Below are 22903 nucleotides of genomic sequence, written 5' to 3' on the forward strand. Positions count from 1 at the left end.
AGTGGATCGTGAGATCGACAGGCGGATCGGTGCGGGGTCTTCAGTAATGCCGACGCTGCATCGATCCGTTGTGGAGAAGAAGGAGCTGAGCTGGAAGGCGAAACTCTTAATTTACCGGTCGATCTATGTTCCCATCCTCACCTATGGTCGTGAGCTTTGGGTTTTGATCGAAAGGACAAGATCACGGGTGCAAGCAGCCGAAATGAGTTTACTGTGCCATCGGTGCGGCGTCTTCAGTAATGCAGATGCTATATCGATCCGTTGTGGTGAAGAAGTTGCTGAGCCGGAAGGCAAAGCTCTCAATTTACCAGTCGATTTACTCCCCCATCCTCATCTATAGTCATGAGCTTTGGGTTATGACCGAAAGGACAAGATCACGGGTGCAAGTGGCCGAAATTAGTTTCCTGTGCCATCGGTGTGGCTTCTTCCTTAATGCGGACGTTGTATCGATCCGTTGTGGTGAAGAAGGAGCTGAGGCGGAAGGCAAAGCTCTCAATTTACCGGTCGATCTACGATCCCATCCTCAACTATAGTCATGAGCTTTGGGTTATGACCGAAAGGACAAGATCTTGTGTACAAGTGGCCAAAATGAGTTTCCTGTGCTATCGGTGTGGCGTCTTCTGTAATTCGGACGCTGTATCGATCCGTTGTGGAGAAGAAGGAGCTGAGCCCGAAGGCGAAGCTCTCAACTTACCGGTCAAACTATGTTCCCATCCTCACCTATAGTCATGAGCTTTGGGTTATGACCGAAAGGACAAGATCTTGTGTACAAGTGGCCAAAATGAGTTTCCTGCGCCATTGGTGTGGTGTCTTCCGTAATGCAGACGCTGTATCGATCCGTTGTGGTGAAGAAGTTGCTGAGCCGGAAGGCAAAGCTCTCAATTTACTGGTCGATCTATTTTCCCATCTTCACCTATGGTCTTGAGTTTTGGGTTTTGATCGAAAGGACAAGATCACGGGTGCAAGCGGCTGAAATGAGTTTACTCCGCCATCGGTATGGCGTCTTCAGTAATGCGGATGCTATATCGATCCGTTGTGGTGAAGAAGTTGCTGAGCCGGAAGGCAAAGCTCTCAATTTACTGGTCGATCTACTCTCCCATCCTCACCTATGGTCATGAGCTTTGGGTTTTGATTGAAAGGACAAGATCACGGGTACAAGTGGCCGAAATGAGTTTCCTGTGCCATTGGTGTGGCGTCTTTCGTAATGCGGACGCTGTATCGATCCGTTGTGGAGAAGAAGGAGCTGTGCCCGAAGGCGAATCTCTCAATTTACCGGTCGATCTATGTTCCCATCCTCACCTATAGTCATGAGCTTTGGGTTATGACCGAAAGGACAAGATCTTGGGTACAAGTGGCCAAAATGAGTTTCCTGCGCCATTGGTGTGGTGTCTTCCGTAATGCAGACGCTGTATCGATCCGTTGTGGTGAAGAAGTTGCTGAGCCGGAAGGCAAAGCTCTCAATTTACTGGTCGATCTATGTTCCCATCCTCACCTATGGTCATGAGCTTTGGGTTTTGATCGAAAGGACGAGATCACGGGTGCAAGCGGCCGAAATGGGTTTCCTGTGCCATCGGTGTGGCTTCTTCCATAATGTGGACGCTGTATCAATCCGTTGTGGTGAAGAAAGAGCTGAGCCGGAAGGCAAAGCTCTCAATTTACTGGTCGATCTACGTTCCCATCCTCACCTATGGTCATGAGCTTTGGGTTATGACCGAAAAGACAAGATCTTGCGTACAAGTGGCCGAAATGAGTTTCCTGTGCCATCGGTGTGGCGTCTTCCATAATGTGGACGCGTTATCGATCCTTTGTGGTGAAGAAGGAGCTGAGCCAGAAGGCAAAGCTCTCAATTTACCGGTCGATCTATGTTCCCAACCTCACCTATAGTCATGAGCTTTGGGTTATGACCGAAAGGACAAGATCTTGGGTACAAGAGCCGAAATGACTTTCTCACGCCGGGTGGCGGGGCTCTCCCTTAGAGATAGGGTGGGAAGCTCTGTCATCCGGGAGGAGCTCAAAGTAAAGCCACTGCTCCTCCACATGGAGAGGAGCCAGATGAGGTGGTTCGGGAATCTGGTCAGGATTCCACCGGAACCACCTCAGCGAAACCAGTGCCACCAATACTGGTTTAAATGTAACTTAGATATTGGGTTTCACTATGTAAAGCGCTTTGAGTCACTAAAGATTCACTAATTCAGCAATATAGAAGGATTGATTACATCATATGACAGACAAGTTCTAGATCACCTTAAAACTCCCTTTACTTGATCCTTACAACTTTCACAACAAACCCTTCTTTTGAGGCTATCAAAGGGAAAACTTAACACATTGAGCAGACCATTTTTTTTTAAGGCTGACGAACACCGACCACTTTGATCACAGCATCTGTTCCGAAGTACCACTGTTCCTCCTCGTGCCACGGGAGCAGCCAAATAAGTTTACGTGAGATCTTCTAAAACCGGGACGGCTTGTTCTCCTCGGGTCTCCGCAATGACTCCCCGCTGGTGTGAAAGGGGCTGTTGGTAAATTTTTAATCCAAGCCTTTGAAAAGCATGAGCTGACTGGGTTCCCTAATTAACCCCATTGCCTATGCACACTGAGCAAGAGGAAGGCAGAAGCAACTGTGTTTTCTTGTCTGCTTTAGACCTGCTTCCATCACCTAAAAGCTTCTCCACTCACATAAGCACTTCTCTTCATGGTCAGCAACTGGAAATTTACTTCAGCGGATGATGTTTTTTTATTCAGTGGGAGTGTAAGAATACCATTTTTTTCCCCTTCTCTTCTCTATCCTAATTCGCATCTTCCAAGATGGCCGCCTATCTTTGTGAATAGAAATTAAAGCCCCCGGCATCTCAGCCACCTCACATAGACTGCCAGCCATCCATTATCTTGTTATCTCCTGTTCTGGAATTGAATTGCGGGGGGAAAAGTTACACGGTAATCATTCTGCCACTTTCTATTTTGTGTGTGGACCAGGAATCGGGATACGAAAATAAGCGTTTTCCTCGTTGCCTTAAACATACTGTATGCTAAACATGTCAACAATAGGCGAGCATACCCTGGATTATACCTTTGGTGTCAAAGCCTCAATAGATAAGGAAGTGGAGAATGTTTGTCACCGTGATGAAACTGTAAGTAAAAAAGTCTCCTTTCGACATTCTTGCCTAGCATTTTGTCAGGCCTGGACTTGGACTAGAACTGTTTCGTCGATGCAAAGGAAAATTGGCACGAGCCAGACGTGAATGTGAGTACATATTGTTTATTAAACACTATAACTAAAAAAAGGAAAACAAATGGCACGCACAATGGCGGAGAACAAAAGACTAGCATAAAGGCTACAAACTATAAACATGAAACAAAAACACTTGCACTGTGGCATGAATAACAAAAACTTACTGTGACATGGACAGTCATACAGCAATGGATTGGCATGAATGCAGTTTGAGGAATGTGAAGTTGCCAGGCTGAAAACTTGGCAACTATGGCTTAAATAATAGCAGTGATAATTACCAGCAGGTGTGAGAACTGAGGACAGGGGCGTGACATGAGGGCAAAGTGAAAATCAATGAGTTGCTACGGAAATGAGAGAAACAAGGAAGTGCAAAAGCGGGAAACAAATGGCCAAAAAATAACCAAACGTGACAAAAACGAAACATGATTTCATTGGCGTGACATATTTTTCATTTCTTTTGAGCTTTTATGCCAGCTTACTTACTAAATCGGTCACAATAACAATCTAAATGTTATGTTATCACTGCACCTTGACTGTAATCTAGACATGGATGTGAAGCACCACCCACCTCAGAATGACGTGCACAGCAGGTTTTACTGCAATTTTCTCAAGGCGAAAAATAGTCCTTTCTTGTTGGGAGAACAATTTCCCATGCCTTTTAACCTAATATTATAAACAGGATGAGACGTAAGGTGTATACCTTTGGTGTCAAAGCCTAAATAGATAAGGAAGTGGAGAATGTTTGTCACCGTGATGAAACTGTAAGTAAAAAAGTCTCCTTTCGACATTCTTGCCTAGCATTTTGTCAGGCCTGGACTTGGACTAGAATTGTTTCTTCGATGCAAAGGAAAATTGCCACGAACCAGACGTGAATGTGAGTACATATTGTTTATTAAAGACTATAACTAAAAAAGCCAAACAAATGGCACGCACAATGGCGGAGAACAAAAGACTAGCATAAAGGCTACAAACTATAAACATGAAACAAAAACACTTGCACTGTGGCATGAATAACAAAAACTTACTGTGACATGGACAGAATGATCATACAACAATGGATTGGCATGAAGGAAGTTTGAGGAATGTGAAGTTGCCAGGCTGAAAACTTGGCAACTATGGCTTAAATAATAGCAGTGATAATTACCAGCAAGTGTGAGAACTGAGGACAGGGTCGTGACATGAGGGCAAAGTGAAAATCAATGAGTTGCTACGGAAATGAGAGAAACAAGGAAGTGCAAAACCGGGAAACAATTGTCCAAAAAATAACCAAACTTGACAAAAACGAAACATGATTTCATGGGCATGACATATTTTTCATTTCTTTTGAGCTTTTATGCCAGCTTACTTACTAAATCGGTCACAATAACAATCTAAATGTTATGTTATCACTGCACCTTGACTGTAATCTAAACATGGATGTGAAGCACCACCCACCTCAGAATGACATGCACAGCAGGTTTTACTGCAATTTTCTCAAGGCGAAAAATAGTCCTTTCTTGTTGGGAGAACCATTTCCCATGCCTTTTAACCTAATATTATAAACAGGATGAGACGTGAGGTGTATACCTTTGGTGTCAAAGCCTAAATAGATAAGGAAGTGGAGAATGTTTGTCACCGTGATGAAACTGCAAGTAAAAAAGTCTCCTTTCGACATTCTTGCCTAGGATTTTGTCAGGCCTGGACTTGGACTAGAATTTTTCGTCGATGCAAAGGAAAATTGGCACGAGCCAGACGTGAATGTGAGTACATATTGTTTATTAAACACTATAACTAACAAAAGGCAAACAAATGGCACGCACAATGGCGGAGAACAAAAGACTGGCATAAAGGCTACAAACTATAAACATGAAACAACAACACTTGCACTGTGGCATGAATAACAAAAACTTACTGTGACATGGACAGTCATACAGCAATGGATTGGCATGAATGCAGTTTGAGGAATGTGAAGTTGCCAGGCTGAAAACTTGGCAACTATGGCTTAAATAATAGCAGTGATAATTACCAGCAGGTGTGAGAACTGAGGACATGGTCGTGACATGAGGGCAAAGTTAAAATCAATGAGTTGCTATGGAAATGAGAGAAACAAGGAAGTGCAAAAGCGGGGAAACAATTGGCCAAAAAATAACCAAACGTGACAAAAACGAAACATGATTTCATGGGCATGACACATTTTTCATTTCTGTTGAGCTTTTACGCCAGCTTACTTACTAACTCAGTCACAATAACAATCTAAATGTTATGTTATCACTGCACCTTAACTGTAATCTAAACACTGACGTGAAGCACCACCCACCTCAGCATGACGTGCACAGCAGGTTTTACTACAATTTTCTCAAGGCGAAAAATAGTCCTTTCTTGTCGGGAGAACAATTTACCATTCCTTTGAACCTGATATTATAAACAGGATGAGATGTAAAGTGTTCTTCAAAATGGCCATGCCTGTGTGTACAGAAAGTGACGCCATCAAAATGGGAGCAACTGGTGTCTTCAAGCAGCATGCAAAAAGCATCCGGAAAGTATTCACCACGCTTCACTTTTTCCACATGTACTTATGTTACAGCAGGGGTCACCAACACGGTGCCCGCGGGAAACAAGTTAGCCCGTAAGGACCAGATGAGTCGCCCGCTGGACTGTTCTAAAAGTAGCTCAAATAGCAGCACTTACCAGTGAGCTGCCTCAATTTTTTAAAGTGTATTTATTTACTTGCAAGCTGGTCTCGCTTTGCTCGACATTTTTAGTTCTAAGAGAGACAAAACTCAAATAGAATTTGAAAATCCAAGAAAATATTTTAAAGATTTGGCCTTCACTTTTTAAAATAAATTCTTTTTTTTTTTACTTTGCTTCTTATAACTTTCAAAAAGACAATTTTAGAGAAAAAACACAACCTTAAAAATGATTTTAGGATTTTTAAACACATATACCTTTTTACTTTTTAAATTCCTTCCTCTTCTTTCCTGACAATTTAAATCAATGTTCAAGTATTTTTTTTTATTATTGTAAAGAATAATGAATATATTCTAATTTAATTCTTCATTTTAGCTTCTGCTTTTTCGACGAGAAGTATTTGTGAAATATTTCTTCAAACTTATTATGATTAAATTAAAAAAATATATTCTGGAAAATCTAGAAAATCTGTAGAATTAAAATTTAAATCTTATTTCAAAGTCTTTTGAACTTCTTCTAAAATTTTAGTCCTAGAAAATCTAGAATAAATAATGATTTGTCTCGGTCCAATTTGTTATATATTCTAACAAAGTGCAGATTGGATTTTAACCTATTTAAAACATGTCATCAAAATTGTAAAATTATTTTTAATCAGGAAAAATTACCAATGATGTTCCATAAATTATTATTATATATATTTTTTTTTTCAAATAATTTAGATTTAGCTAGTTTTTCTTTTCTTTTATTCGGTTGAATTTTGATTTTTAAAGAGTCGAAATTGAAGATAAACTATGTTTCAAATTTAAATTTTCATTTTTTTTCCTGTTTTCTCCTCTTTTAAACCGTTCAATTGAGTGTTTTTTTCATCATTTATTCCCTACAAAAAACCTTCCGTGAAAGGAAAAAAAAATGTACAACGGAATGACAGACAGAAATACCCATTTTTTTATATATATAGATTTATTTATTAAAGGTAAATTGAGCAAATTGGCTATTTCTGGCAATTTATTTAAGTGTGTATCAAACTGGTAGCCCTTCTCATTAATCAATACCCAAGAAGTAGCTCTTGGTTTCAAATAGGTTGGTGACCCCTGTGTTACAGCTTCATTCCAAAATGAAATAAATTTATTTTTTGTGCTCAAAATTCTACACACATTGCCCCAAAAATTAAAATGTGAAGATTTTATTTTTTTGCAAATGTATCAAAAATATTTACCTAAGTATTTACAGCCTTTGCTCAATACTTGACTGATACTCTTTGCAGCATTTCTCAAGCTCCATCAGGCTGGATGAGAAGCGTTGGTTTTCATTCAGGATATCTATGGACACTTATATTAATAAATATATTAGGGCTGTCAAACTATTTAGATATTTACTCACAATAATCACATTGCCCATAGTTAACTCAAAATTAATCACAATTAATCATGGAAAGATATACTCTTGTAAGTGTACCGTAAACAGATAATTTTTCTATTTTTTACACCATGAATAGACAATAATTTGCTTTAACAAAATGTGTTTTAAGTGTTACACAAAAAGGACCAACACGAATGTTGAAGCAGCTATCTGGGTGGCTGGTCTCAGACGATCATGGAGGTGCACCTACTGGATGTGGAGGTCCTGGGCTGGTGGGGTTACATGTGATCTGTGGTTATGAGGCCGGTTGGATGTACTGCCAAATTCACTGAAACACCTTTGGAGACGGCTTATGGTGGAGAAATAAACATTCAATTCACAGGCATTCCTGCAGTCAGCATGACGACTGCACGCTCTGGTGTGTGATAAAACTGCACATTTTAGAGTGGCCTAAACAGCCTAACACACACCTATGCAATAATCATGCTGTTTAATTGGCCACTCTTATGAGGTGGGATAAATTATCTTGGCAAAGATAGAGGGGGGGGTTGCCCACATCTGAGGTCCTCTCCAAGGTTTCTCATAGTCAGCATTGTCACTGGCGTCCCACTGGATGTGAATTCTCCCTGCCCACTGGGTGTGAGTTTTCCTTGCCCTTTTGTGGGTTCTTCCGAGGATGTTGTAGTCGTAATGATTTGTGCAGTCCTTTGAGACATTTGTGATTTGGGGCTATATAAATAAACATTGATTGATTGAAAATGCCCACTAACACAGATTTGTGAACAATATTTGAGAGGAATAGGTATTTTGTGTATACAATAAAAGTGTAATATATTAGCAAAATAAAAGTGTTATATATTTGTGTTCAGTGTATATGCAGGGAGCGCATGCACATACACAAAAACAGTTTGAGAGAAGGAAACAATTTAAATTCATGCTGTTGTTATGATGGAATACACATTCAATGACAGTTAATGTTAGCTATACAAATCGCCTTTATTAGCTTACAACACACAAAGTTAATAGAATACAATGCTTAAAATACATTGGAAATTTCCCCCTTAGGCCATCTGTATAAAGTTTGCAAACAGCCCTTTTTAAACCACTCATGGTGCGGTATTAAAATTAAATTGAACTAGCAACTTTCCAACAGTCCCTTCAGGTAGAATCGAGAATGGAATCGTAAAAATCTTGTCAATTCCAATCCCGAGTCATATGCAATGAAAAAACATGTTAATTCCCATAATAATAACCAAGCACTGACTAATACACGCATTGTGTGGCTTTTTGCATTTGCGTCGTGGCAATTTGCAGTCTGTTGTTCTCCGGCGTCGCTGTTTCCATGACCTCTCTTAAATGTGCATTGGAAGTGTCTTTTGGAAGCACTTTTAATCACTTTTGTGTCACTAATGTTGTTTGCTTACTGTGTTCACCGTGATGGCTTAAATGCCCGGGTCAAATTCAATGTATAATGCATTTAAATGCATTCATAACAATAAAAGAAGTGTTAGCCTGAGATTAATGTATATTTTTTACAAGGGTCATATGTACTGTGCAGATAATAAAGACCTAGAACTATTGTATTGTACCATATGTCCCGGCAAGAAATCTGCGTTCAAAAGACTCCGGCTTATTAGTGATTCCTAGAGCCCAAAAAAAGTCTGCGGGCTATAGAGCGTTTTCCGTTCGGGCTCCAGTACTCTGGAATGCCCTCCCGGTAACAGTTCGAGATGCTACCTCAGTAGAAGCATTTAAGTCTCACCTTAAAACTCATTTGTATACTCTAGTCTTTAAATAGACCTCCTTTTTAGACCAGTTGATCTGCCGCTTCTTTTCTTTCTCCTATGTCCCCCCCTCCCTTGTGGAGGGGGTCCGGTCCGATGACCATGGATGAAGTACTGGCTGTCCAGAGTCGAGACCCAGGATGGACCGCTCGCCTGTGTATCGGTTGGGGACACCTCTACGCTGCTGATCCGCCTCCGCTTGAGATGGTCTCCTGTGGACGGGACTCTCGCTGCTGTCTTGGATCCGCTTGAACTGAACTCTCGCGGCTGTGTTGGAGCCACTATGGATTGAACTTTCACAGTATCATGTTAGACCCGCTCGACATCCATTGCTTTCGGTCCCCTAGAGAGGGGGGGTTGCCCACATCTGAGGTCCTCTCCAAGGTTTCTCATAGTCAGCATTGTCACTGGCGTCCCACTGAATGTGAATTCTCCCTGCCCACTGGGTGTGAGTTTTCCTTGCCCTTTTGTGGGTTCTTCCGAGGATGTTGTAGTCGTAATGATTTGTGCAGTCGTTTGAGACATTTGTGATTTGGGGCTATATAAATAAACATTGATTGATTGATTGAACTACAGTAAAGATATTACCTGTGTATACTAAAAGATGTTTTATTCATAAGCACATGTTACTTTAAATTCAAACATAAATTCCCATCAATACAATTTTATACTGCACACATATAATAGTAAATTGCTTATTTTGGTATTCCTCCAGGTCCAGATGTAAAAAAATATATTTTAAACTTAATTAAATAAAGTTAACAAGTACATTCTGTTTTAACCACCAGTACATTTCTCTACTAAATATACCATAACTTTACTCTGACCTATTTCACTTTTGGCCACTGCATTAGCACAAGGGATAAAATGATGTTTTTACATTCATGATACGTTGACAGCAGATTTCCATTCATCCATTTTCTACCGCTTATTCCCTTTCGGGGTCGCGGGGGACGCTGGCACCTATCTCAGCTACAATCGGGCGGAAGGCGGGGTACACCCTGGACAAGTCGCCACCTCATCGCAGATTTATGAAGTGCAATTTCTGTCTAAATTTAGATTCAACATTTATCAGACTTAAATTAAAACCAACGTTCCGCTTTAATTGCCCACTTACTAAGTAGCTTAAGTATGTACACTTTAATATCAACAGCAACCATCAAAGATTAACGTTTATTTTGATACAAGCTAATTCTCGTCAATCTTGTAGATAAAGTATAAAAAAATAGATTTTTTTGGGGATATGCAATTTTAGAGAAACTTGGCCGAGGGCTTAAAAGGACCCATGCCAGACTTGAAATGTCACTCCCTGTTTGGTGTGACATCATCAACAAAATATGTGTTGGTTATTTTTGTTGGTTATATATGTTGGATATATACGTTGGTTATTTATGTTTGTTATATATGTTGGACTCCGAAAAGGACAAGCGGTAGGAAATGGATGGATGGATGGATGTTGGATATATATGTTAGTTGTATATGTTGGATACACATATAAACAATATATATATATGTACATACATACTATATATATATAGTGGGGCAAAACAGTATTTAGTCAGCCACAGATTGTGCAAGTTCTCCCACTTAAAATGATGACAGAGGTCTGTAATGTTCATCATAGGTACACTTCAACTGTGAGAGACAGAATGTGAAAAAAAAATCCAGGAATTCACATTGTAGGAATTTTTAAGAATTTATTTGTAAATTATGGTGGAAAATAAGTATTCGGTCAACCATTCGAAGCTCTCACTGATAGAAGGAGGTTTTGGCTGAAAATCTCACGATACATGGCCCCATTCATTATTTCCTTAACACGGATCAATCGTCCTGTCCCCTTAGCAGAAAAAACAGCCCCAAAGCATGATGTTTCCACCCCCATGCTTCACAGTAGGTATGGTGTTCTTGGGATGCACCTCACTATTCTTCTTCCTCCAAACAGGACGAGTTGAGTTTATACCAAAAAGTTCTATTTTGGTTTCATCTGACCACATGACATTCTCCCAATCCTCTGCTGTATCATCCATGTATCCATTTTGGTATAGGGAAAATGACTCGAAATAGTATACGAGTGGCTTGCCTTCTTTTTCTCTACCTTTTGAGCTTGGATTCCCTGCTGCGAGTCGTGAAGCAGACCCACACGGCCGTTTTTACGATACATTTTAGATCTAAAAGTAAGGATTACGAAATGTGCTGAAAAAATAAATAAATAATAATAATTAAATAATAATAACACACAAAAACACAATACAACAGGGTGTGGCATTACAGAGGGAGGATGTGTGTCACTTATTTGTCATTGCACAAGTACAACGAAACTTTGTTTTCAGCACAAACCTGTTCAAGATTAGACACACGGTGTACAGGGTTACAGAACAAGAACGCGTAAAAGATGGGAAAAAGGTAGACGCTGGGGAAGGATGAGTAAAAAAATACAATCCAGACCGGGCTCCGAAGGGGGCCCAGTCTGGAGTGGGAAAAAAAAATCCATAGCAAAGCACATATACATATTACAACGTACATCTCGAGATATCTAGCAACAGGAGGAAGGGAGTTCGGGGTCATTAGGGTAGGCCGCAGCTCTCAGGCGCTGACCATCCATTAGCAACTAGCTACTAAATTCAGATATCTATGACCTGCATTTGTAGGTCATTTGACGACCTGAAGATTACTGCAGACAGACACTTTGCATTTTATGTGGGCCAAAACAAGCTTCTATTTCAGGATCATTTAGAATTTGCTGTATGAAAACCTGAGCCTAAAAGCCACTGTTCTCTCTTGCACAGGCTGAAAGTCACATCCGCAGATTGAGACAAGCTCTTGGCAAAACTTGAACCACAAATCAAATATAGTCCATGATTGATCATGCTGGCTAATTAGCTGGTCTGCGAGGTCTGAAACGAGACGTAGGACTTCGATACTTTCCCCTGCAGATTACCTGTAAACCAGGGGTGTCCAAAGTGCGGCCCGGAGGCCATTAACGGCCCCACAACACATTTTTAAAAATACGATTGAAAAATTTTTACAACGTAAAAAGTGATATGAAGGAGTAAACGGGTGAAATGTAACAAGAAAATGTTGCAATGTTTACTATAATAAAACAAATCTGCCATGCAGGCTGTTTATTTCTTTAAAAAATAATAATGAATCAAAATCAATGTCGTTATGAATTATTGACCTATTCAAGGCTCCAATTACGTCACGTTAAATTTTCCACTTTGAGATATTTTTTGGGGGAAAATGTTGCATATTTTGTGTTTGCCGTATAAAAAACTGAGCTGTTTTTTAAAGAAGGGCCTGAAATGAACAAACATAAACAACAATAAAACTTATAATTGACGGGTAGATCTGAAGTTGATCTCGAGATTATTGTGTTAAAAGTAAACCGTAAAAAAAATTATAATTCATTTTTTAACACTTTATTGAGTAGGACCCTTTTGGATCCCCAATAATTTTAGTGTGATGTGTTTTTAAGTGTCATTGCTCCAAAAATAATAATTAATTAAAATCAAAGGTGTTGTGAGTTATTTACCTTTTTAATGCTCCATTTATTATGTAATCTCAAATATTACACTTTTAAAAAATTATCGGGTGAAAATATTGCATATTTTGTGATGTTTCCATAAAAAAAACGGGTTGTATTGTGACAAAAAGAGCATAGAACTTAAATCGTTTAAATCATTATATTGACAGATAGACATAATGTTGATCTAGTCCAGGGGTCTCAAACTCAAACACAGAGTGGGCCAAAATTTTAAACGGAACAAAGCCGCGGGCCAAGGTTGAACAAATTAACTTTATAATAGGGACCCAAACAAGTTTTGCAATAAATATTGAACAAGCAAGGCTTTTATAACTTTAGTGACATGTAAAATCGAGTTTCAAATAATAATAATAATAATAATAAAAAAAAATATCAATGGCATATCAAATAAAATGTAAATAAAAATGTTATGCCTTTTTTTCTATTTGCAATCTTCTGAGGTAAATATCAATTTTTTTCCACAGGCTAATAATACATTTGAAAATAAAATAACAATAATGAATGAACCAAACATTCAAGCCTTGAAGTAGCAAGAGAAAATGCATGAATAAAACGTTAATTATTGGTCAGTTTACTGGAAGTTTCCCGGAAGAGTTAGTGCTGCAAGGGACTCTGGGTATTTGTTCTGTTATGTTACGGTGTGGATATTCACCCGAAATGTGCTAAAGTTGTTTATACGGCCACCCTCAGTGTGACCTGTATGGCTGTTGACCAAGTGTGCGTGTGTGTGTGTGTGTGTGTGTGTGTGTGTGTGTGTGTGTGTGTGTGTGTGTGTGTGTGTGTGTGTGTGTGTGTGTGTGTGTGTGTGTGTGTGTGTGTGTGTAAAAGCCACAAATATTATGTGACACGCTGTTAGTATGGAGGAAAAGCGGACGTGACGACAGGTTGTAGAGAACGCTAAAGGCAGTGCCTTAAATGCACGCCCCCAATATAGTTGATTCTGGGTATTTGTTCTGTTATGTTACGGTGTGGATATTCACCCGAAATGTGTTTGTCATTCTTGTTTGGTGTGGGTTCACAGTGTGGCGCATATTTGTAACAGTGCTAAAGTTGTTCATACGGCCACCCGCAGTGTGACCTGTATGGCTGTTGACCAAGTATGCCTTGCATTCACTTGTGTGTGTGTGTGTGTGTGTGTGTGTGTGTGTGTGTGTGTGTGTGTGTGTGTGTGTGTGTGTGTGTGTGTGTGTGTGTGTGTGTGTGTGTGTGTGTGTGTGTGTGTGTAAAAGCCACAAATATTATGTGACACGCTGTTAGTATGGAGGAAAAGCGGACGTGACGACAGGTTGTAGAGAACGCTAAAGGCCCCCAATATAGTTGTCCAGGTGGAAATCGGTAGAAATTTGGGAGAATGGTTGCCCCTGGAGATTTTCGGGAGGGGCACTGAACTTTGGGAGTCTACCGGGAAAACTAGGAGGGTTGGCAAGTATGAGTATTAGCGGTGAATGCGGTGTTACAGCGGCACCGGCGGGCCAGCTCTAATGCTAAATTGATATTTCCGCAAGGGCCAAATTAAATTACACAGCGGGCCAGAGTTTGACACCCATGTTCTAGAGATTTAAAACTTGAATAATAATACAAATAATAATACTGAATAATGACACATTCTTAATATTTTTTTGACCAAAACCCTTTGGGGTCCCTGGGATCAAGCCTGAGTGGAGGCCGAAATGTATATTTTCTATACATATATTGTATTGGTTTTTAAAATAAATGGCCCCCGCTTGCTTTGATTATTCAGTGTGCGGCCCTCAGATGATAAAGTTTGGACACCCCTGCCCTAAACACTCACGACCTTCCCAGCTGCAAACAGCCTTCTGCTATCACTTATCTGAAGCCGCTTTATGGAAGAAGACGTCCACCTTTAAACAACCTCCGCTAATAGTGGGCGAAATCTGCTAATTCATCTTCAAACTCTGAATTGGGCTTTATAAAGATGAAGCACCTCCACTCGCTGTAAATGTTCGGATGTGTGAGGTGACCTTTGCACAGGGGACCACCGTCACCTGAGACAGAGGCGACAATTTATTTGTCTCAAGAAGGAGGAACTCAGGTCTTATCAGATGAATGACAGGGCTCAGCTGCGATAAGACGGGCTGAGTTAGGTAAACACACGTGAGCGTCCTGTGATGTGACTTTTGACAGATCATTAAAAAAAAAAAAGACCCTTTTCTTATCTGTGATGGTCAAGAGTAAATATTTAATGTTAGATGCCTCTATACGACTACATCCTCTTAATCCAAATGCACCTGTACAAATATAGCACTGAATAATGTCATTAGGGAGATTTTAAATCGACTAGTCTTTCGGGGATACACTATAATGCCCAAATTATTAGGCCACCTGCCTTGACTCACATATGAACTTGAAGTGCCATCCCATTCCTAAGCCGTAGGTTCCACATTTTGCAGCTATTACAGCTTCAACTCTTCTGGGAAGGCTGTCCACAAGGTTGCGGAGGGTGTGTGTGACAGTCGCTTAGTGTCGTCGTGCGGGTTCTCCGGACCATCAAGGAAGGACAATGGTTTTCGAGCCGGTTTGACTCTTTTTTTTAAATTTTTTTCAAGCAAGCTTTTGTCTTCAGATCTGGTCGCTTTGCAGCTCCTCCTCTCCACTGCTCGCTCACGGTCCGCTTTTCAGCCGCCGTCGTCGTCGTCAGCTGTTGCGGGCTCTCCTCCTCCTTTTTTCCCACCCTCCTCCGCTGCTGCCCTTTTATACAGCCAGAGGAGAAATGTTAATTGTCTCCCGGTGTGCGAGCCACGCACCTGATCTTTTCTGCGGCGTCGCTCCCGGCACGCCCCGCCTCTCCGCTCGGTCGTCATCTCTGCCTCCTCGCCGCCATCTTGGGCCGGGCTCCAGCGTGCCCTGCCGCTCGGTTATGCCTCTCCACAGTGTGTTTATAGGAATTTTCCACCATTCTTCCACAGGCGCATTGGTGAGGTCACACACTGATGTTGGTCAAGAAGGCCTGGCTCTCAGTCTCCGTTTTTATTCATCACCAAGGTGTTCTATCGGGTCCAGGTCAGGACTCTGTGCAGGCCAGTCAAGTTGATCCACACCGGACTCCATCATCCATGTCTTTATGGATAGTCGGGAAACTCTTTGCACTATGCGCTTCAGCATCCACTGACATCTCTCTGTCACTTTACGTGGCCTCACACTTCGTGGCTTAGTTGCTGTTGTTCCCAAACTCCAGCGTGCCCTGCCGCTCGGTTACGCCTCTCCACAGTGTGTTTATAGGAATTTTCCACCATTCTTCCAAAAGCGCGTTGGCGAGGTCACAAACTAATGTTGGTCGAGAAGGCCTGGCTCTCAATCTCTGTTTTTATTCATCCCCAAGGTGTTCTATCGGGTCCAGGTCAGGACTCTGTGCAGGCCAGTCAAGTTGATCCACACCGGACTCCATCATCCATGTCTTTATGGATAGTCGGGAAACTCTTTGCACTATGCGCTTCAGCATCCACTGACATCTCTCTGTCACTTTACGTGGCCTCACACTTCGTGGCTTAGTTGCTGTTGTTCCCAAACTCCAGCGTGCCCTGCCGCTCGGTTACGCCTCTCCACAGTGTGTTTATAGGAATTTTCTACCATTCTTCCAAAAGCGCGTTGGCGAGGTCACAAACTAATGTTGGTCGAGAAGGCCTGGCTCTCAATCTCCGTTTTTATTCATCCCCAAGGTGTTCTATCGGGTCCAGGTCAGGACTCTGTGCAGGCCAGTCAAGTTGATCCACACCAGACTCTATCATCCATGTCTTTATGGATAGTCGGCGACCTCTTTGCACTATGCGCTTCAGCATCCACTGACATCTCTCTGTCACTTTACGTGGCCTCACACTTCGTGGCTTAGTTGCTGTTGTTCCCAAACTCTTCCATTTTCTTATAATAAAGCTGACGTTGGAATATTTAGGAGCGAGGAGATTTGTTGCACAGGTGGCATCCGATGACAGTTCTACGCTGGAAATCACTTTTTGTAGAAACAGTCTCCATGCCTAAGGGCTTAATTGTAGACACCTGTGGTCGGGCCAATTGATTAGAACACCTTAATTTGATCATTTGGACGGGTGGCCAAATACTTTTGGCAAAATAGTGTATGTCCACTTATATTGTACATCAAACATTTTTTAAATTATCACACATGCCATTATCTTTCACATACTATTAGCAAATATACTCAAATATAAGACAGCATTGTTTCTATTAAAACGGTGTCTGAGTGTGTGTGTGTTGGTCTGGACCCCGGAGTACAGAGCCGGCAGGAAAAGTGCAGGAAGAAACCCTTTTGTGCGGAAAAGCACAACGCAATAGTGCACAAAAATGATCCAGAAACAGGAATAATAGAGAAAAATGTGCAGCACAAAGCATATTTGTCTGGCTAATCAGGAAGAATGAAGGGACCCAACGCTCAGTGAAGTGGCAAAGGCAACCGGGAAGTAGAAAACATAAATAAGAGGACAGGAAATAATACAGAAACTCAGGAAACTCATAACAAAGTCCAAACTGTCATGTGAGATCATGACAGCCTGTGTTTGAGATCTGGAGATGATATACCGTATTTCCTTGAATTGCCGCCGAAATATAGTACGCGCCTGTCTAGAATTACTGCCGGGTCAAACTCGTATCGCAAAATATTATTTTTATTAGCGCATGTCTAGAATTTCCGCCGGGTCAAACCCGTTTCGCAAAATAATTAGCATATGCCTAATTATTTTCGAATGACACCTCACCTGTCATCATTTTCAAAATGGAGGAGGCTGATTTCAATCATTTGAAATTGCATAAAGGGAAGAAGATTAAGAGGTATTCAGTAGCATTTAAGGTCCAAGCTATTGAATATGCTAAAAAGAACAGTAAGCAGCTATGTTTTATTAATATACCGTAGCTGCGTGTGTCAAATATGAGTCATTAAATGACTCCCGCCTCCTGGTGGTAGAGGGCGCTAGTGATCCTTCTTGCGACTACTCGGCTGCAGAAGAAGTGACAACAAGCAGCAAGAGTGAGCAGCGATCGTTTATTTTTTCCTCTCGCTTGCACTTTTAACATGGAGGATTACATATCTAAAATAAAACAGTTTTCTAAACTGGACTTTCAATCGAAGCAGGACGTAATAAAGGAAGATCTCCATCGAGACAGAGAGACTTTTAAAACTGAAGAAAGACAAGGAAGACTTCTATAAACAAGTTATCGATGCTTTTGATCAGAAGGAGCAGCGCATGGACTTCATTTATAAGTAAAGGTAAGACCATAATAACGTTTTTTTTATGATATCCTTACATCACACTCAAATTTATAAGCGCATGCTTGCCTTTACCGCATGCCTTTGGTATGTGTCGGAGTGAAAAGAGGTTTTAAATCAATTAGCGCCCCGGCATCAATTCAAGGAAATACGGTATGCAAATTAGAGGGTATCACCCTCAAATGAATCTGAGATTTTTTTCTCCATTTTTCAAACAAACAGATATAAAATACACACACCATTAACCTCAGCTACAATCGGGCGGAAGGCGGGGTACACCGCGACCCCAAAAGGGAATAAGCGGTAGAAAATGGATGGATGGATGGACACCATTAACCTAGAACAGGGGTGCCCATTACGTCGATCGCGAGCTACCAGTCGACCGCGGGGGGTGTGTCAGTCGATCTCCAGCCAGGCTTTTAAAAAAAATAGACCTAAAAATTTGTCATCATCAATCTTCACCAATACGTCACTTAAATGACATTCACGGTACCGGAGGGTCTTGTGAGATGACGCTAAAACTAAATACAGAGTCTCGGAAAACTGGCGTGCACAAGCGATCCCTCAGAAAGCTGGCGTGCACATCACTTGTGCACGCCAGCTTTCCGAGACTCTTATTTTGTTAGCGCAGGCAGCATGAAGCAGGGCTTTTATCGTGAAGATAGGAAATGTGCAGTCGGCCTTTAGAGTTTTGACGGAAGGGACGGCGCGAAAGTCTGTTGAAATAAAAAGTGTTTCTCGCCTTCCTCTCTGTCATTTTTTCATAATAATGAACTGGCAGCAGCCAACGTCATCTCACAAGACCCTCCGGTACCGTGAATGTCAATCAAGCAAGCTACGGAATTTGCCACCAATGTTTTTCTTGTAAAGTGTATGGAAGCTGGATGAATTAGATGCCAAAAACCAACCACTTTCATGTGGTATTGTACAGAAAGGACAACTTTTTTTCTCCTCCATTTGAAAATGTGGGCGTTATCATCATTACTGTCTGATTCCAATCAATGCAAGTCATCAGAATCAGGTAATACACCAACTTATATTCTTGTCTTCGTGAAAGAAAGACATCTATATGTGTTACACATGCTTGTATTATCATTAAACACATTTAACTTGTTGACAAAAATGTCTCTTTCATAAATAAATAAATATAAATGAGGTAGATCCCCTCGAGTTGGTCAATTGAAAAGTAGCTCGCCTGCAGAAAAAGTCTGGGCACCCCTGACCTAGAAGGATGCAACATACAGGCGGCGTGTCCTAAAATTCAGGCAAATTACAGTGATCATTTTAAGATAACTGTAAACAATGCAGCAGACTCATCAAAGAACTGTCGACCATCTTGGACATAATTCCTGTTTTATTGTAATCTACAAGTTGTTGACAACCTTTGTTTACATTCTCGTAGCAATGAGCGCTTGAGTTCACACACCGGTTTCTGTTTGTCGGTTGGTATCTCCACCTGCTGCCGCCACTAATCACTCCCCCTTCAGGTGTCCGTTTCATTGTTGCGGGATTTTTGTTTGCCCTGCTCGACAGTTTACGTTGTTCACGCGTATTCACGATGCTATGCCGACAGAGTTACTTTTCACGCTAATCCGCTCGACTAGTTTGCTAAAGCGGCTTTTTGAGTTTCCCGTGCGCTTCCCAGCAGCGCGTTCTGTTTTGTATTTTGCCTTATTGAAGGATTACAAGATTAATCTTACCTGCAGGCTTCTTCTCGCATTTCCTGGGTAACACAACCTTTGCTGACATGCGACCCGAACTGAAAAATTGTGTCTTTATAATATTTTTTTTCCCTCATGATAAGGTTTTAAAACATTGATATGTGCAGGGGAAGATTGGAAATGCATAAAGAAACCATGCATTTCTCTGTCAAACTTTAGATACGTTTGTATATTATACATTATATATATATATAATAGTGAAGTGAAGTGAATTATATTTATATAGCGCTTTTCTCAAGTGACTCAAAGCGCTTTACATAGTGACACCCAATATCTAAGTTACATTTAAACCAGTGTGGGTGGCACTGGGAGCAGATGGGTAAAGTGTCTTGCCCAAGGACACAACGGCAGTAACTAGGATGGCACAAGCGGGAATCGAACCTGCAACCCTCAAGTTGCTGGCACGGCCACTCTACCAACCGAGCTATGCCGGTTGGTAGAGTAGATAATATATTATCTACTAATTGTTTTTATTATTTTTGTAATATTTCTCTATTTTGTTTCCATTTAAACCCCCATTATTTACTTTTTACTTTTTTCTTTAAATTGACCTCAACTCTGTACACTGCTGCTGGAATTTCAATTTTCCTGAAGGAACTCTCCTGAAGGAATCAATAAAGTACTATCTATCTATCTATCTATCTTGTCTATTATAGTATTTGTTATTATTATTGTCTATTGCGAGCGAACTATGGTGCTCAATTTCCCCAAGGGATCAGTGTTCTATTCTATTCTATTCTGTTCTATCCTACCCCTTTCCCACTTCAGAGCATTTACAAATATATACATTCATTTACTGACATTTTTATAGTAAAATTTCATCGGTGAATGAGCAATACAACGGTTTTGTAAATTGTAATTAGTTAAGTCAGTCATTATAAACATACTGAGATGAAGAATATCTTATTTTTAATAAGGTTGAAAGTATCAGCACTATTTATTTGAACAACCTCTTAAACTGGATCATGTCAGTACAATGTTTTACTTCTTTACTTAATCCATTCCATCATCTAATTCCACATACTGATATGCTAAAGGTTGTAAATGTTGTACGTGCATACAAATGTTTTAAATTAAATTTCCCCTCTAAGGTTATATTTCTCCTCTTTAGTTGAGAAGAATTGTTGGTAGCAGGTTATAGTTTGCTTTGTTACATCATTTTAGCTGTTTTTTCATGATTTTTTGGTCTGGGTTATGTTTTTGTTATTTTCTGTTCGTTTTGGACTCTTTTAGTTCCTGTTTGCGCTCCCTTGGGTGTTTAGTTACCATGGCGACTTATTAGTTTCACCTGCTTCATGTGTTCGGGACACGCACCTGCTCTAATTAACAGACTATTATTTAAAGGGGAACATTGTCACAATTTCAAAAGGGGTTAAAAACAATAAAAATCAGTTCCCAGTGGCTTGTTGTATTTTTTGAAGTTTTTTTCAAAATTTTACCGGTCCCGGAATATCCCTGAATAAAGCTTTAAAGTGCCTTATTTTCGCTATCTTCGAAACCACTATCCATTTCCCTGTGACGTCACACAGTGCTGCCAATACAAACAACATGGCGGCTACCACAGCAAGATATAGCGACATTAGCTCGGATTCGGACTCGGATTTCAGCGGTTTAAGCGATTCAACAGACCACGCATGTATTGAAACAGATGGTCGGAGTATGGAAGAAGATAGCAAAAACGAAATTGAAGAAGAAATAGAAGCTATTGAGCGAATTGCTATTGACGCTATTCGGCCATAGCGTGGGTGTACCTAATGAATTGGCCAATAGCATGGCTGCCTTATTAGCATCGCCGGTAAAATGTGCGGACCAAACGATCAGGACTTTCGCATCTTGTGACACTGGAGCAACTTAAATCAGTCGATTGGTAAGTGTTTGTTTCGAATTAAATGTGGGTATCTAGTTTCAAATGTACACACAGCTAGCGTAAATAGCATGTTAGCATTGATTAGCGTAGCATTTTAGCATCGATTAGCTGGCAGTCATGCCGTGACCAAATATGTCTGATTAGCACCTAAGTCAACAACGTCAACAATACTCACCTTTGTGATTTCGTTGACTTAATCGTTGCAAATGCATCTGCAGGTTATCCATACATCTCTGTGCCATGTCTGTCTTAGCATCGCCGGTCAAATGTGAAGACACTTTGGTACATTCAATGGGGGTCTGGCGGCAGAGTTCTTGCCAGTGGTGCAACTTGAATCCCTCCCTGTTAGTGTTGTTACACCCTCCGACAACACTCTGACAAGGCATGATGTCTCCAAGGTTCCAAAAAATAGTCGAAAAAACGGAAAATAACAGAGCTGAGACCCAGTATTTGCAATGCGTTGAAACTGAAAATGGCGGGTGTATTACCTCGGTGACGTTACGTTCTGACGTCATCGCTAAAAGATAAACAGAAAGGCGTTTAATTTGCCAAAATTCACCCATTTAGAGTTCGGCAATCGGTTAAAAAAATACATGGTCTTTTTTCTGCAACATCAAGGTATATATTGACGCTTGCATAGGTTTGGTGATAATGTTCCCCTTTAAGCATGTCTTTGCCAGTTAGTCATCCTGGCGACATTACTCTTTTTATGCTCAGCTGGAGGCGTGTCTCAATGAAATTAAACAATGGATGTCCGCTAATTTTTTGCAACTTAACGCCAAAAAACGGAAATGCTGATTATCGGTCCTGCTAGACACCGACCTCTATTTAATAATACAACTTTAACATTTGACAACCAAATAATCAAACAAGGTGACTCGGTAAAAAATCTGAGTATTATCTTCGACCCAACTCTCTCCTTTGAGTCACACATTAAAAGCGTTACTAAAACGGCCTTCTTTCATCTCCGTAATATCACTATAATTCGCTCCATTTTGTCCACTAAAGACACTGAGATTATTATCCATGCGTTTGTTACGCCTCGTCATGATTACTGTAACGTATTATTTTCGGGTCTCCCCATGTCTAGCATTAAAAGATTACAGTTGGTACAAAATGCGGCTGCTAGACTTTTGACAAGAACAAGAAAGTTTGATCATATTACACCTGTACTGGCTCACCTGCACTGGCTTCCTGTGCACTTAAGATGTGACTTTAAGGTTTTACTAATTACGTATAAAATACTACACGGTCTAGCTCCATCCTATCTTGCCGATTGTATTGTACCATATGTCCCGGCAAGAAATCTGCGTTCAAAAGACTCCGGCTTATTAGTGATTCCCAAAGCCCAAAAAAAGTCTGCGGGCTATAGAGCGTTTTCCGTTCGGGCTCCAGTACTCTGGAATGGACATAAAAAACAAGTAAACAAGTTGAAAAACTTATTCGGGTGTTACCATTTAGTATCAATTGTACGGAATATGTACTGAACCGTGCAATGT

The sequence above is a fragment of the Nerophis ophidion genome, linkage group LG06 (assembly GCF_033978795.1).
Source record: "Nerophis ophidion isolate RoL-2023_Sa linkage group LG06, RoL_Noph_v1.0, whole genome shotgun sequence".
Lineage (NCBI taxonomy): Eukaryota > Metazoa > Chordata > Actinopteri > Syngnathiformes > Syngnathidae > Nerophis > Nerophis ophidion.